Raw genomic sequence first — 18,257 nt, 5'->3', positions numbered from 1 at the left:
CCAGTGCTGTCAAAGGGTGAAGCTGACATTTTTTCAGTACCCCTCCTTGCCAAAAAGCTTTAAAATTTGAACGCTATTATTGTATTAGTATAGGTTTTTAGTCTTGAACTGAATTTAAAACATGCTTACTGTTTAGGGTAGGCAATACAAAATCCTGATCTCTACTTTCCTGGAATTTCAACCAAAAGGAATGGTACAACATTATATAATCATATTTTTTAAAAATCAACTTGCAGTTTTACATGGCATCTTGTGTCTGTTCGTGGCAGCCAGAACTGAGCGTTGCCATTGAAAACAGAGAGTCATGGCAGTATATTCACTCCAAAAATACCTTCTGGTTGCAAAAATATTTAACAATGTTAAGACTAAAGAGGAGTGAGAGGAAACTAAAGAAAGACAGGATTGGAAACTGTTCATTGCACAGTCAGATAAAAATTCACTCTGGAAAAATGCACAAACAGACAAATAAAAAACAATTTCTGAAGTAAAAATGCAATCCTGCCGACCACTGAGTCTTCTTGAGTAGGGGTTGAAGGATGAAAGGGCGTTGACTCTCAAACCACTCAGTTAAATTCAGTGAGCAAATAGCGCTGGACATCAAGCGTTCAACTCGGGTCTGGGGACAGATAAGTCTCTCATGGATTTCTAGGAAGAACAGAAGCACTGCCTTCGTGCATACCTCTGGGTTTTGGAAAAACAGAAGTCTCGGAAACCAAAATCCTAGCAATACCATGGATGGGTTATTGAAAGCATCCCATAAATCATACTAGCAGTTAAACAGCATGACAAAACAGGAATTAGTGATGTCTCAGTTTTCTTCAAGAGGAGCTGGAGATGGGTCATCATCTGCAATACTAGATTATGTAATCGTGTTTCAGAACCAGCAGTTCCCATGTATTTGTGTTCTATTTGTGTCAGTTACTCTCGAGGCATGCAGACTCAGAAACAGGTCTAAGGACTGGAAGCTGAGAAAACAGGTGAGAAAGAGGAGAGTCCCTGTATGAGAAAAGGGGGAAAGGAAAAGTAGGACTATAGGAATTTACCTCTAAACATGCTACTTATCACTGGCCTCAGTGGAAATGAAGAAAAACAGAAAGACTCCTTTATTATCTTGCAAAGAATTAATTACGTCAAATGACAACAAATTACATAGCGGGGTCAGGAAGCACTTTTCCTCCATTTTCTGGATACTAAGGATCAATACCCTGATAGGTTTCTTAGGAGCAAAGTTATATTGTAACTGCAGTCACAGGACCTGGAGAAGAGGGTCCTGCTCACAGATTGCAGCAGGAGGATTTCCCCTTTCCATGGATTTTCAGTGTAGACTTTGGGTTAACAGGAGGTTGTGCTTTCTTGTAAAGGTCCCCATGCAGCTTCTGGTGGGAACACACCAGCTTGTTTGGCAGTCCCATAGGGAACACAGGGGATTTTTTTGACAGCAAAATCACAGAACAGAAGAGGAACAGAGTCTCTAAAATGAAACAATGAGGAATGAGCTACACAGGAAAGATACTTGTGGTGACCTGCTTAGGCCCCGGTGTCAGGAGACTCTGAAACAGGTGTCTCTGTGGATGCAAGGAGGGTTTGCTTGATTGGGAAGGGTTCTCCACTCCCAGCAGCTAAGTGATGGCTGAAATACATCTCAAGGAGTCATAGGAAAACAGAAAAAAAAACAGGAAAGGAAAACAGTGAAATTGGAAATACAACAGATGCAGAACTACAAACCTATGTTGAGTCTAATGGATCAGTACTGGTCTGGGGACAAGTAAAGGGAAGAGAACTATGCTTATGCAACTGGAAGAGCCACAAGGTAAATGATCACCCACCAAATAATATGTATTGAAGTCTTAAAACATCTGTTGATGATCAGGAGGATAGAGGCTCCAGCAGAAAAGGGCAAAGATGGCTTTTCTTACCAGTGTTTATACTGGCCTGCATTAGGATCAACCATATATGCAGTCATACTTCATCCAACGAAGCCTATGGAATTAGTTCTCATCTACTAAATACTCAGCACAGGGGACAATTATGTTAGTCTACTGCTAAACCACTGCTCAACATAAATTATTGCTAATCTGAGCTCACTCCTTAGCATATATTTGCTGCTGCTCTGATCATTTCTTTTTGGGTTGTTGCGAACTGTCAATATTGGTTTTTTTAACAAAGGAACACAGTATTCAGAAAGTACCAAACAACATCTTTATAATTATCATGAAATCTCCTATAGAGCATTTCCTGTTAACTTTCATAGTGTTTTGAAGAAAATTCTTTTGAAGGCTTTTATAGGCTCTTTTCCAACATATCTGGGGAGTCTGTTTTTCAACATCTAGTTTTACTGTTTAACGTTTATTTATGGCCATTTCAGTGCCTTTAATTTCCTAGGATTGTAAAATGTTTTTTTAACCAACTTACTGATTTTAGATTTACACAAATTTGGACAAAGACCAGCTGATTCACTAGTAATTAATGTATAATCACAAAACTTGTTCTTAAAACAACTTCATTTACAGCTCGTGTTCTTTCTAATGCTGCACATGGAGAAGCACACAGAGCTGGCTTTGTTTTGGCTGTGTACAGCTACACCTTGTGCAGGGTACAAGGGGGAAGCTATAAAGGCTGAAGTTCACGGTAGATATTGCAAACAGGACATGAATTCCAGTACAAGTTCCTTTCAGGAATCTAGTAATTTTTGTCACTTTTTCCCACACTATTTTTTTAACTTTGTTTTTAAACCTGCTTCTTTTTAAAGAACATGGATTGGTGTAATTGTTTTCCCCATGTACTTAACTACCAGCCCTTATCAGGACTGCAATGTAAGATTCTAGAACAAACTGGAATGATTTAGGCTTCTGGTATTTCCTGGCTGCTTATATAAATCAAAGTACCTTCTGACTTCTTATATCTGTATTTACAGTGATGGGAGCAAATATTTTTGTAGTGAATTCTATTAAACTTGAAATACAAATCCAGTCACATTCTGAAGTGTCCATTCCCTTAAGATTGTGTCACGGTAGTTGCTGCTTTTGGTTCTACATATTGTTCATGGTAATTCATCTGCTGGTACAGTGAAAACTAGTTCTCCTCTGCCACTCAACTCTGCACATAACACACTTTGTACACAGCTCATTATTTCTTTACATCTACTTCTGAATAGGGACAGTGCTGTTTCAAATAGGGCAGAAATTACTAAGCCCATCATCCTACTGCCCAGGTACCCAGTGTGTGTCTCTGCAGACCATATCACAGCTGACATCTGGCATCCCACACAGAAAGAGAGGATTCTTTGCCTAATGGTTGAAATGTTCTCAATCAGTAAATACTTAAGCATAGCTGGAAATTGGAAGAATATGAGGGGTCTCCTGTTAAGTAGGACATCTGCCTGTAGGATCTTTCAAAAGAAGGCCCTAGGAAGGAAAATTATGAAGTGAGAAATTGTTCGTGTTAAGGCTGAAGTGTCCAAAAAACAAGTATTGTTATTAGTTTTGAATTAGCTCCTCTGATGTTACAACAAACCTTATTAGCCTTCTTTCAGCAAAAAACTAAGGTTGTTGCTTAACTTTCTGGAACAAGCCACGAATTCCTGAATTCCATTGTTTTTCAGAGGCTGTGGTTTGATTCCCAGAACCAAAATGAATCTGATTCTTAAGCTGGCATATACCATTAAAGCATTCCTAGATCAGGGTTCTGAAAAGAGAGGCTTTGGTTTCAAAACCTCTTTCACATTAATGGGTTCCTTATGAGTTATAATGGTGCAATTATGAGAGATGGAGAACCAGACTGAGCAGTGGGCTGCGCAGCACTCACCCTTTTTGGATTCATTGGAGGGAAGGAGTAGAGGCTGAGGGTACTTAAATTTAGCCTAAGGAGGAAAACAAGACCTTCTAACCATGCTAGATGGCATCTGCCATGTTTAGAAGGCTGTTTGCAAAAGGACTCATTCAACAACATCAAAATCTTGTGGAATCTTTCTTACTCTGCTTGAATTTAAATTACATTCTGTTCCTGTCATGGTTATCTGCTCAATGCCTTTGAGAGATATTTGCAGAAAAAAACTACTGCTTACTAATTTTTGGCTGACAGTAAGTTATGAGGCAGGTAGGTAATCAGTGGTTACCAATACCACTTTTATCTACTGACTCCTGAAGTACTCAGTGCACACATCTTGCTGGTGAGGCTGGTCTGTGTAATTTCTGTTTTCTGTTTGTCGTCACCTGTCAAGTAGTTGAATGCATTAACTAAAATTTGTCTTCAGTTCTACAAATATGTGTGTGCTTATCATTCACCCTATGCATGTTTGAATGACTGGCCACAAGTTCCGTGCACTGCTGTGAAACAACACATAAAAATGAGCTTCTCCTGAAAAGAATGAACTGCCTGTACTATACAACGACATAATAGTAAGGGTATCACAGAGATCGAGTTAGCTGGCACCATGTGCCCTGGGCTATTCACCTTGATGCACTGGGTTAATTAGCAGATTACAGCTGGCACTGCATCTACCATTATTTCCAATCTCTTATTCAGAAAAGGTGCTTCATGTAAATCAAGACTGATAAATAAGTATTCATGTGAGAGAAAACCCAGAGGCAAAGCTAAAAAAGGTTTTGTGCTCATTTACACTCTGCCAAAAACTACAGGCTTCACTAAAGAACTTGCTGATACCTTTGTGGCAACAGTGTTGAAATGCCCAGCTGAGTTGGCAGGTTAAGGCTTTAGCATTCATAAGGCTGCAGAAATCTTGGACAACTGTCTTTGTCAGTCCAGTCTGCATATCTGGCTTCATATTTGACCTGGCTGTTGGAATAGCTTCTAAAAACATACCTTACTTCATTAGGTACCAATCAGAACTATCTAAATAAGTCCTGGACTGTGTATGCAGATTCAACAATAAGGATTCCTGGATGGAAAATTTTCAAAGGTAACCTTTTTAATGGCTAATACTCCTGACATTATTTAATTAGTAGATGTTTGTCTTGGTTTCATGACATGGTCTCCAAATGGTTTTCTCCCTTTATTTTCTTTTTTTAAAAAAGTCCTGTGTTTAAAATTACACTAGATGAGGGCAGAAAACTAGAGAACAGATAGTCAGAATCCATTGTACATCAGATTTGATGGCAAAACCAAACTCTACAGATTTATACTGTGATTAGAGTAGATTGGGAAAAATCTTTCATGTATCTGAACCAAAACTGCTAGATCTTGTCTTCTAAAGCTATTTGGGACAGCAAGGCTTTGATATTCTTCTGGAAGAAGCCCTGGAAGGCTTCTAAGCAGATGGGCTTCAAAGCTCATGCCTTTATTTAGGAGGGCATCCTGAAGAGTACAGCTGCATTTCTCTCTTACCCAGCACATAAGCTTTCTTGCAGTCTCAGAACAGATTACATCTGTTGTGAAGGTTCATAAGGCACAGGGTGTCACTTACGAATAGAGTAACTAATACACTCATGCAGAAAACAGATCTTCCAGTCTTGTTGCACAAGGGTGGAAGTGGCAGTGAAGAAATTCTCTCTGCTTATGATACGTGAATTCCAAGACCATTCAGTACCAAAACTTTTGTTCTTGTAGGCAATCATAAAGAAGCACGGAAAGGTAGGTGACAAACTTATGAAAATTCACACCCTTAGTCACCAATATTTAATTACCCTAGAACAGAAATACTCTAGAATTATTATTAGAGTCAAGGAAAGTCTTCCCTTGGAATGAGAGCTTTTTGGGGTGATAACACGAGGCTACACCTCGTGAGATGAAAGAGGAAAGATGTCCTTACAGGATTCACTTTGGGCTTTTTGAGGAACAAATGGCGTCAGTCTGGGCAGGAAAGTCCATTCATTCTGAAAGAATACACCTAAACCCAAGAACTTTTCTGAAGAAAACCGAACTATAACCTCAGTGAACTTTGTATGATGCTGAGAATTGTTTATTTATAACAAAATGGAGAAAAAAGAGGCAGGAGCACCTATCTTGTAACATGAACTTTAAAGTGTAAAATAAATATAAAGCCAAGAAGCAGTCAGGCCCAGGAATCCAAAACAAAGTTTGTTCAAAACGTGAGCAGAGGCACAGCTGTCACAATGCTGACTTAGCATTCTTCAGGTTTCAAAGGAAAGTCAAGCCCATCAGTATTTCCATATCCGAGTAAACCCATACCTAGTCTTAGCTGCAGACATTGCTCTCATTCACACTCCTTCATCAGGACAAAAACCAGAATGTCAGTTGCCCTTAGACATAAAAAAACCCCAATGAAACCAACCAAACAACATGAGAATAATTGCATAATAATATCATATTTCTGCCTTTCATGTAGAAGCCAAATTGGAGTTATAAGTTGTCATAATTAAGGGTTGGACCTGATGATCTCAGAGATCTCTTCCAACCCAGCTGATTCTATGATTCTATGATTCTATGATTCTATGATTCTATGATTCTATGATAATTTCAATTACAGTTTGGAAAAGTGATTCCCAAGCAGAGTTTGTGGACCACTAGTCACCTACAGCAATCCTCAGAACCACAGACTGTCCAGACTCCTGACAGACAAAATCTGCAGGTTGACATCGCTTTAACTTTTTAAATTATTAAATTATAGAATATTTTTTCTCAATTCTTTTTCATAAAAGCAATTTCTTCTCTGCAGTCACTTCAGTATTTCTCTGAGTTCGGTCCACAGCACGTCATTTCAGAAGCACAGTTTTTTTGTCCTTACTATGTCATTGACTATTGCAAATTGCTCGCAGGAAATTTAGGAATAAGACAGGTTTTTCATGGGCGACTGATGTTTTACCTGGAGAAACAGGCTTTATTTTGCACTGTGTACATAATTTCTTTCAAAGAATGGGTGAAAGTTTACATAGTGTGTTTTCAAAATATTACTGTGCTGAAAGATCAGTAAATATAAAAACTGAGAATTTGAGTAATTCGCTCCATTTAGTCTGGCCAGACTAACAGTGGCAGGAAGGATGGAACCACGCTACATTGACTTTATCTTAGTTCACCAAAACAAGGTTTCAGCTGTGGTTTTAAAGAAGCAGAAAACATGAATGGCTGGCAGCAGCAGCTAATGAGAACCAGAGCAGAGGGCAGCCCCCTGTGAGACAGACAGAGGGCTACGTGGGGTTGTCTCCAGTGGGCTCCATAAATTGTGGCTGGGACAGACACCTGTGGGCTCCCAGCTGTCAGAAAGGTTCAAGTTGTTTGTGAAAGCTGAGCACAAGGACAAAATCCCAAAGAGGGGCCACTGTTGGACACCACAAAAAAAAAAGAGCAGTCTTCTTCACTGCTGCTCTCATCCTAACTTCAGTTCATCACTTGCATGCAAGACTGTTCTAATGCAACACTTGGCATTACTTCTCCTATAACCTCCCATTCCTGTTGCTGTTTTCAGTGTCTTGATGACAATGCTGAGCTTGGTTAAGAAGCACGACTCCTTCATAAATCTCAGGTATAGCTCTATTCTCTGCAAGTTAGACCAAATGGCAGCTAAAAATCTGGCAACTCCCTGCAGTCTGCCTGCAGGAGGACTCCAACTTCTCCTGCCTTTGGTGGATTAAAATCAGTGGGAGGTAATTATTGTTATTTTTAGCAGAACACAGAGTACAGGAACCATAAACTGGCTGGAAAAGTCTGAAATGTGGAAAATCTGAAATTATACAAAGGCTTGCTTCCAGTCCTCAGTTATTATCATAAAGCAGCAAAATCTCATTCTCTTCCTATCGCTAAAGCTTTCTTATTGACTAGTCTGCCACATTTCTGCTTGCACCTCTCACCACAGGTGTCCTTGATCCAAGGTTTGTATCTGTGATTCAAACAGGAACAAAGGAATGTAAATATTTTAAATTGGAATTTGTTTAAATTGAATGTGATTTTTGAGCACTTTTGGACAGATTGCCTTTAAAAGAAGCAATATAGAAGCAAAAAAAACAACAACAAAAAACCTCCCACCTTTTAAATTTTGCTTTCTGGCCTGAGGTGGTCTTCCATCCTACTGCCCTCAGTCACCCTGTGCATTTACTCCAGTATTTGCAGCACCATTTTGAGAGTAAGCTCCTTATGATTTTGCTTAGTGGAAAACTACACGCCAGCTTTAAAACTTCTACAGTAAGTTTTTATTTATGAGTCATTTGTACCAAAACCAGACACTTTTGGAACTGAATGCTGCCCACTTAGGACATCTAAGGAAAACAAAAGTGAAAATTTAATGTTAAATCTTTTTAAAGTTCCTTACAATGATCTGACAGCAGGAAAGTCCCTGCCTCACATGATATTTAGAATTTCATATTTTGTCATATATTCACCTAACTATATTGAAACACTCAGACACGATAATTTCTATTTAGGTAGGTCTACACTTTTGCAACAGCTTAGGCATACTTGCTATTTTAAAACAGGTGATGGCAAGCAAATTTTTGGAGCAGTCACCCTTTGGCCACATGTACACATGTGCTGATGTAGGACAAAGGTTTTCTCAACTGGAAGTCATACTTTCTGCTCTACCCATACCTATTGGGGACCTTAAGGGCATTTATCATGCTGGTCTATGTTGTTTTCTCTCTTTCTGTCTTGCCATGATGTGTATTCAACCAGAGCAAGTGACGTCAAGAATGAAAAAGTTCATACCTGCAACATGGTTGCATAGTCCCATTTTTATCTTGAGTCTTTCTCCCTTATGTGACAAATCATCTTCTACAACACAAGAAAAGGAATGAATGCAATAATCAGTAGAAATTTGTCAATTAGAAATGCCTTCCAGTGTGCAATGCAATCCTTCCTTTTGCAAGCACAAGCCTTCTTTACTGCAAGGATGCTGGGGAAGTCAATAAGCAGATGTTGCAGATCTTATACTGGTGGTGTTAATAAAGACTAGAAAGACTCAATGCTTTTAAAATAGGGAAAATCACATAACACATGTAATGTAACACTTCCATCCCTGACAGTGTTCAAGGCCAGGCTGGTTGGGGCTCTCAACAACCTGGTCTAGTGAAAGGTATCCCTGCCCATGGCAGAGGGGTTTGAACTAGATGATCTTTAATCAATACAAACCATTTTATGATTCTATGACTCTATGATATTTCCTATTTGCATGTTTTAAGTATGAGAAAAAGTATGGGCTGTCTTGATCATTCAGTTCCTCTTTGATAATAAAATGCTTCTGGATTAACTATGAATTAATCTAAAAAGCTACATATATAAAACTAATAAGAGTCTCTCCACTCCTATTTTTGAATTTAAGACAGGATTGGGATAAAAAAGGAAGCTCAAACAACTTACAGTATAACATAAAGAGAATAAAATACATCATATCTTCATTAAAGGGATTTTAGCAGATTTACACTTGACTGACCATAAGGATTTGTAATATTCCAAAGGGATTGTGACAAAAATCATTGTTTTAAAGTTTCATACAAATCAATTATACCTCCTTCCAAGTACTTGGAAGTCTTTCAAAACCAAAAAAACTGGTTAAAAAGTGTTTTTTTCTGGATATTTCCATTAATCTTTCAAACATCCACTCCGTCAGATAAATTGAACTCACTGAACACAAAATATCTACACATAGATGAACATCTTTGCATTTGTGGAATTCAAGCTACTGCCCCCATAGAGCTCAGAAGATGCAGAGTCATACTGGCAGTCGTTTTACTAGATTGCTTGTTTCGTTGTGTGTGTTGTTTTTAGGGAAAAACATGTATCTCCATGGTTCCACCTAACTAATTAGAGAAAACTTGCTACCATGTGGGACTTATGTCACCCTTTCTGTGTTTAATTATTTGCTACTATCTTTTTTTCTCATTAGGAATCCAAGTCACTAACCATGTTAGACGGAAAAATACAAGTATAATGATGGCTGCAACTGGGTTTTGACTCAGGAAATGCAGTTCTAACACATTGCCTCAAGTGCCTGCCTATATATTTGGAGATGGCCAAGATACACAATTTATACCATTCGGGTATTCTCCAGACATTAGAAGTGGGATAGAATTTTCTTTAATCCTAGATTTGCCCACTTTTCCACTTCACCAGCCAAAAAAATGTGTTTAGAGGATGCGTTGTAGGTGCCTGTGGCAACTGGATATATTTATCAGGGCATCTGTTGTTGCACCTTTTTACTGCTCTGTCAGAAAAATATTTCCTTTTATTACAATTGGAGTTTTCAGTTTTCTGTCAAGAAAGCCCTCCAATATTCAGAGAGCCTTTTGGTATGTATTATTAGTGCCAAAAAATAAAGTTTTACCAGACATCTTCCCAACATTTAATTTATATGCATCACTGCCTATTTTTTATTAGGTGTTATTTGGTATCTTTTCCACTCTATCCCTCCTCACACAAGAAGAAGGAGTCAACCCTTTCCTCTTAGTCTCCCCCGTATATACGTATTACAGTTTTAAGCCAAAACTGGGCTTTGTGACCATTATGTGTTTTTTCCCCATAAACATGCAAGCTGTAAATTGTCAGTGTTTTAAGTCACCTGTGCAACAGTACAATCTGAGCTTCCTCTGCAAGTGTACTGCCATTTGTGTTTTAGTTTTACAGTTATGCCCTGTATTTCCATAGGGAATCTCTCATTTTATTATCTCTCCTGGATAGTGGTGCAGGGCACCAACTTCCATGATTCCTGTACGTGGCAGTCTGATGCTTTTAACCTGAAGGGGAGCTCAGCAGAAAATGTTGTAGCAGAAATGGACAGGGAAATCCCTGCTGTGGCTGCTGCACAGGTCTTGTGTCCCTCTTGCTCCCACTGTTGTGGTGCCAGGCTGGGTGCTACCATGGGCACTGTCCTCACTCTGCACATGGGGAAAAATAGGGCTAACAAAGATTTTACTGAAGGTTGCAGAGTTCTGGTGGGGCTGGACCTCACTGGGAGGAGAGAGACAACTGAGGAGGCCAATCACCACTCTTGTAGCTCTTTAAAAAGATCCTCAGGTCTGATTTTCTAGCTTGGCTTCAGACTTTCCTCCACACTGTGAACATGCTTGGTGATCACTGGAATGTGCAATGACTTGGTGTTTGTCTCTGGACTGGATGCTGAATTGCAAAGTCAACCTGACCTCAAACCTGACTCACCACTACAGACTTGCCTGTGACCTGGACTTTTGGTCAAACTTGGCTCCAGTCACTGGACCCTGTCTGCTCCCCTCCCTCGGGGGCTGTGGCACTGTGCCAGTGCTGACCAGCTCTGCTTCTGCCTCGCCACCAGCCTCATTTCCTGTCTTGCCCTCCCTCAGGGGAAGGGAACCTGCCCTTGCTGCTCCCTGGCAAAGGCTTTCTCTCTGATCTAAACAAAAGAACACTGAAGCTTCTAAAAAGTAATATTTTTTTAAAAATACAGAAAAAAATAGCAACTGATTTTCTTCCCCTAGCTTTCTCAAGAAGGTATTTTGAATGAGAAGTTTCAGGAACAAATCATCCTAAGAGGGCACCTGGTCTGGAACATTCCGCCTCAATGGCTGGAATGTGGCAGGTCTAAAAATCTGCTCTAAGTGTGTCTGAAATTTTTATAAATACTTCTGTGGCATTTTGCAAGAAACGGATGCAGGGGATGAGGAGAAACATAGAGAGAGGGGACTAGGTAAGTCAGTGAGGCATCGAGAAGGAGCTAGAGGAAGCAAAAGGAGCAGGTTTGTCTTTCCTCTGTGGGAGCTCCAGTCGCTCCTATGAAAGAAACATGAACCGAAAATTGACTGGAGCTGCTGCAACCAGATTGGATTCACCACCACGGTGTAAGAGAACAGGCAGGAATTTCAAGTGGCATCTTGACCAGTCGCACTCGGAGCTGATGTACTTTTGGGAAGTATGGATGAACACTCTGGTTTAGAGAGCTAAATATTATTCTTGCTATTGCCATGGGACTGTATGTGCAAATGAATGTCATTGAAAAAGGGTTCAGCAGGAATGAAAATTATGACAGCCTACAAGACAAAACACTGAGTAGGGTAGTAGAAGTGAAAAGGACTTTTAAGTCAGACTCCTGAACTTAAGCCTTTGTTTAATCTCAGTGACTGATCTAACTGCGAGGAAAAGAAAGCCTTTGCTCATGATGCTTTTATCTTTCACTGAAAAAGCTTCTGCATATGAGACACAAAACTCATAGAGAAACACTGAGAAATCCCTGGTGAGATTTCTCAGAGATGAGAAATAGCACTGGTGTTTCATATATTTGTGGTTCAAATATAAGTTCAATATGTACATATGCCATCTTGGAAGTGAAATGGAGCTGATAGTGCTTAAAGCAGCTGTAACTTTCCCCTCCTCGCACACTAGAGAACCAAAAACTGGAGAAATCCCTCCTTGAAAAACTAAACATTTTCAAAAATACTTACTTTACTGTGTTCTGTTCAGTAAATCTTCTTTGGTTTATTTTTACTTTATTTCCAACCCCCCAACCCCCCCCTTTCTTCCTTCCCCCTTTCACATGCAGCACAGATCATTTACAAAGAGAATTACAGGTGCCTTCTTGAGAGTAATGATCCAGGAGAAGAAGAAAGGGACAGCAGACTTAGGATGTTTTCTATTTATAAATCCTAACCAAGAGGTTTCTGTTCCCTCTCATGCAAATTTACAAAACTGTCTTGTCTTGAAAACAACAACCAAACCACAAAACCATTCTGCTACTACTTTTCCAACCTTACTATAAAATAATTCAGATATTGAATACCCTAGTGCTTTGGGGCTTGTTTATTTTTTCACTTGTGTGTTGTTAAAGAACAATTTTTGTAAGGCTGACCTAATATATCTGTGATTTCTTGTGGGACTCTTGAATGGAAGTGCTAGGGAGGAGAAAAGCTTTTATGTGGCTTTCCCTTCCCCATTTCTTCTTTCCTGATCTAGAACCATCTGATCTTGGCTTGTGCCTAAATGCAAATAAACCAAAGCTGTAATTGCGGTGTAATGGTGTCACTGACTTTACAGAAGAAGGTTTCATCACAATGTTCCCCCTTCTTCCCAAATCCCACTATAAACCAAAGAAAGAAACCACTTCAGAGCAAGGTGAGGAGAAGCCAGAAAATGGTTTGTGATGGCAGGAATTAGGGGAATTAGTTGAAATTAGGGATAGCAATGTGTATTGCCATCGCTCCATGACTTAATGAACTTCAACAAGCCTGAGTATTTTTAAAGGCCCTTGGGGCAGCAGAGAGTTTCAGATCTCTGAAAACACTGAAGTTTACTGGGGGGTTTCCGTCAAATTACCAGCTGCTATGGTTAAAAACAAATCCTGTCATAATCTACTTTGTTAATTCTTTGTTTTTAAAGAAAAAGAGTAGTACTCGTAGACAAAAATCTTATGTAGGTCACTAAGGTTGCAAAAAATACTGTGTAAATGCTGTCATAAAACCAAACAAAGCAAAATTATTCTGCTGTGAATAACATGTGGTTACCATTTGTTTACAATTTAGTCCAGCTATCAAAACAAGCTAAACATTTTGCTAAATGGTTCATAGTCATTTTAGAAAGAACACAGATAAGGGGAGGCATATCCAGGATTTGCTCTTCTAGTGTCAGCAGTGCTGCTGAACCTCTGCTCCCTCTGCCTGGGCAATAGGCAACCTACAGAGGCTAATTGTATATGCTGCTCACTGTGCTGTCCACTGGTGAGCTGATCCCACTGAAGCCATCCCAACATTTTAAAAGAAAAGAAAGAAATGCAACGAATTCCCTCTTTGTTTCCTTTAATTCTTTATGATAGAAAGAATTTAGAAAGAAGAGTTGGGTTGACAACACATCGTTTTCTTAGTATTCAAATGACTTAAGATCAGCAATTGTAACTTGTCTGGAGGATAAACAAGGAAATATTTTGCACTAAAGAGCTGTTGGAAGTGATGTGCAGAGGGGGAACGTCTGGTTGCCTGTGGAGGCTGAAGAGAGGCTTGCTTCAAAGCCAAGTTTCAAATATCATCTGTTTTCACTATAACACCATGTAACAAAACAAGCCTCAGTAAAATTTTCATTTAAGTGAGGGAGAATTTAAATGTTTTGCTTTTTTTTCACTGTCATTTCTTCTCTAATTCAGAAAGATGTTTGAAGGAATTTTGTTTGCTTGGATCTTGAATGTAAAGAAAGAATGTTCACTGCCCAGGAAGAGATGAAGTGTTGCAAATTGGAACTAAAAATATAAACATGTTGGGAAGTTAGGGGTGTGTATGTGAGAATGTGTATGTGTAGATGCAATTTTTTTTGTGATGTGAAAGAGCTTATATAACAAAAACTTTCAAAATCTAAGGATAAAGATTCTGTCCATGATGAAGTTAAGCATCAGTAAAAGTTTTTTTTCTCTCCCCAGTTCACTGTGTTTTCATATGTAGGCTAGACAAAAAGAGATCAAGCAAAACTATTAAGTGAAGACAGGCACTAAAGTGAATTTGCTACGCAAACCTAAAATCACAAATGCTGTCTATCCTCTAGCTAAGCTGAGGTGTATGCATTATTGGAGAAATGCATTGGGGGACAATTGCTTGCAACTGACGGATCCAAAACCTGACACAGATGAGCAAAATGACAGCTGATCCTAAGTTTCACTCTTATGGCAGGGCAGTAAGAATCTTGGCAGGTGATTTCCGTGTGAAAAGGAGGCTCCCACAACAGGGACACATACTGAAAAATTGCTGAAGTATGGCATTCGAAATTGCATGGCTGCTACCTGAACTGATTGCGTGACATCAGTTGTGGCTGTGGCTTGACTGTGTGCTCTGCGTGTGAATAAAATGGTAGTTTAGATGCCCAACAGAGACATACTAAAAGCTAACAGACACACACACAAATCATAACCTCTTTTCAGAAGGGAAAAAGGAAGCTCTTTCAGGGGAAGGTGGGGCTCATGGCTCCTGAAGTCAAGTTTTTGGGTCAGCAGTGCCCCCATAGTACGTCATCTGGCAAACCCCCCCATAATGACAGCACGTCCATTACTTATCACACTGCCCTAGCAAAGGCATCTGAGAAAAAATCCAGTGCCAAATACTTGGGCAAGATTGAGCAATTCAGTCCCTGGGAGAGGTGAGAGTAGCAACACAGGGAGCAGCAGCCAGCTGGGGCCTGAGGATGGGTAGCTGCATTTGGTCCTGCTGGTGGCTGAGGCTCATTGCAATGCCTGGACATCCTGTGGAGAGTAACAGCATGCATGTAATGGAGCAAAGGGATGGATGCCCAGGAGAGACAGGTCCTGGAAAAAACAGCTAGTGCAGGGTGTGCTGATATGTATGACGATATGGACACAATAATTGAAATGGAAAAAAACATCCAGAACAGGAGAAAGACAAATTTAGTTATGCAACCCACTGTTTACACAGGAAAAGGAAAGTTTGTACTCCCACCTGATTTCCTGAGGACTGCCTTACTCAACACCAGCACAGCGTGGTCCACTTGTGAGCACAATATAAATAATTCCCGAAGAGAACTGTCCTATTGTTCCTGTCCTCACTGCCAAACCTTCAGTCACCACAAAAGCATGGCATCTCTCTTGATCCAAGCTGGTCACATTTTGAAATGTTTTCTGGTAACTGAATACTTAGAGCAAGAAGTTCAGGGAAATGAACAGAATTTGATTTCCTAGGGAGCTCGAGCATGTGCCTGACCGGCTTTGATTTCTAAGGTGCAAGCTCTGTATTTCCTACAGCAGGGCTACAGACCACAGCCTTATGTTCATAAAAAGCTATGGGACACAACGGAAACCCTGTTTAACTGCACCTCAGATTCTAGCTGCTGATCAGACCAGTTGCCACTGGTTATAATCTCACTGGCAATGTATCAGTGTTGTGCTGTCCTGCTGATTGACACAGGGCTTGAACGAAGAAAATCCAGGTGACAATCCTATATTTGAGTTAGGGCTGTGACCAGAGGTCTAAAAGCTTCTAACTAATGAGGGGCCCTAACCTTAGGAGAAAAGCATGAATGAGAACTGAGCAGTACCCTTTTCTGGCATGGATTGTTACATTATCTCTCCTTTTTAGTTAGCTATTTACTTTCATCAAACCCATAAGGACCCTGATCTTTGAGATGTCTTGCTCTCCCCAGTGACTGAAACTAGCCAGTAGGTTCTGAAAGTTGAGGGAAAGTAAGGACAGACACATGTATAAAGTGATGGTTTTTCCTTAGTAAATCTGGCTGAAATACTTTCCTATATTAAACTACGCAGAAGCCATCAGAGTCATCCTATAAAATGGAAATGCTCAAAAAAGAGCTTGGTTTTAAATATGGTAACAGGTCAGCTCAACAATGTTTGAAGAGCAAGGATGCCAGGAGGCTGGAAGAACCAGTAACAAAGCCTCACATTTACAACAGAGGAGGAGGCAAATACAGAAGCTAAATGTGAGGCAAGTTACAGTAAGAAAAATACTAATAATAAACCCCCACCCATGATACTTTAAATGTATTCAGCTGTTTTGAAATTTTCTTCTTGACATATGCTTTTATGCAGGCAGGCAAGCTTTCGAGATCAGTTCCCTAAACCACATCAAACACATGATAAGGCATTATGGACCTAATCCATTTTTACAAAAATACTGGCTGTCCTGTGAGGAAAAGGCAAATGATGAAACAACTGAAAAAAACACAACTCATTCTCTCTGCTTGTTCCCCTCCCTACTTCTGATCTACTTTAAAAGTAGGTGAACTGGATCTCAACATGCAAAAGTATTCCCTTTCAAAAAGCCGTTGGGAAGCATTGAAGAGAAATCAACACTGCAAGCTGTTCAACGTGAACAGTTTAGTTCTTACTGGGGAAAGATTCCCCATGCCCTGGAAAATGGTCCAAACTGTGCTGTAAGAAATCACATCAGGATTATGGAATCTGGTGGGAGCACGGAATCAACTGAATGCTAGAGATCATTTGTTTGAAAGCAAAAAGGATAATAATCACAGTTCTTAGGAGAGTTATTATTTAAACTGGACCTCACAAGTTTTCTTCCACTGTCCAATTCTTCACAGCTTGTTAATTCAAGTGTACTCAAGTTCTCACCCCTACAAGTGACTTAAAGGATAAGGTTTATTAAACAGTTCATAGTAATCACCTATAAAAAGAACAGTTTGTATAAACACAAAAAATTATTCTCAGATCCCTTTCTTCTGCCCTGTATTTTCAGCACTCAGGTACATACTCTTTTCATTAAAAGACTGGCCCCAAGCTTAGCATTCACTTTACTTCAACTTCTGACTCTACAGACAAGGACAGAAGCAATAATTTCTAGTGTACATATATTAGAACATACAAGAGCTTGAGAAGCAAAAATTATACTACCTAAATCAGGGAATACTGTTATCTATGAATTCATTCCTTCAGGGAGAGGGCACCAGTTTTGAAGTCTGAAGCAAAGAAAACCAACTGTCTGCACAGTGAATGTTTATTCAGAATTTTCCTTTCGACCCATTAACCTGAAAATGGGAAATACACTGAATGAGAAAATAATCCACTAGTTTAAGGTCAAGACACTGCCTTAATTTTTTTTTTTTTTAAATGCAAATAAAACTGAGTGCTTTGTGCTACATCTGTTCTCACCCAATGACCTGCATTTTAATTTATGGCCATTTCAACTTGTTTCTTCAGAATGTGTATAAGTATTTGCAGACACATCCTTTGCTAAGCTTGTTTCTGTCGCTCATTTTTTGTATGGTATGAGGTATATTATTTTAATTTTCTGCTTGGTTTCCCTCATAATGAACTAGCCCATGGAGCTGCCTTAAAATAATATTGTATTAGCAAAGTTAGACAGTCAAAACCAAAGCAGGAATATCCACAGCTTCCCAAATTAATGCAAATATTTTTGGAAGCAGTAGCAAACTTGTAATTTAGCACTGAACATCAGTCTCTGCTCACAGCTGGAGTAAAATCTTGGTGTCAGGAAAAGGGACTGCAGGAACACTGCGGTGTTTCTCACATCTTCCCTTAAAGTGCTCTACTGATTTTTACCAGAGACAGAACTGCAAAATTAAGCAAGCCACAGGCCCCAGCTAACGTGGCAGTTCCTGTTTTGCTTGTAAAGTGGCCTGAATGAAGACACCATCACATGAAGCAGCAGAATAATGCTTTGGACACTAACGCGGGCATTTGACCTGCAGGCATCTCAGTCAGCAGGATGCAAAATGTTCTCAGGGGTAAGAAAATATACATCCCATTTTGCAGACAAATCCATTGGAAGACTGTTACCTCCTATCCACTTTAGGGAGAGAAAACTGGATTCCCAGAAAGATTAAGCCTGTGATAAACTTAAGTTTCATGCTACACAACACTACGGAAAGAAAAATTGACCTGATCACATGCAACTCAAAGTTCTGAT

The sequence above is a fragment of the Lepidothrix coronata genome, unplaced genomic scaffold, assembly GCF_001604755.1.
Source record: "Lepidothrix coronata isolate B3197 unplaced genomic scaffold, Lepidothrix_coronata-1.0 Scaffold10, whole genome shotgun sequence".
Taxonomy (NCBI): domain Eukaryota; kingdom Metazoa; phylum Chordata; class Aves; order Passeriformes; family Pipridae; genus Lepidothrix; species Lepidothrix coronata.
This window is presented reverse-complemented; position numbering follows the sequence as displayed.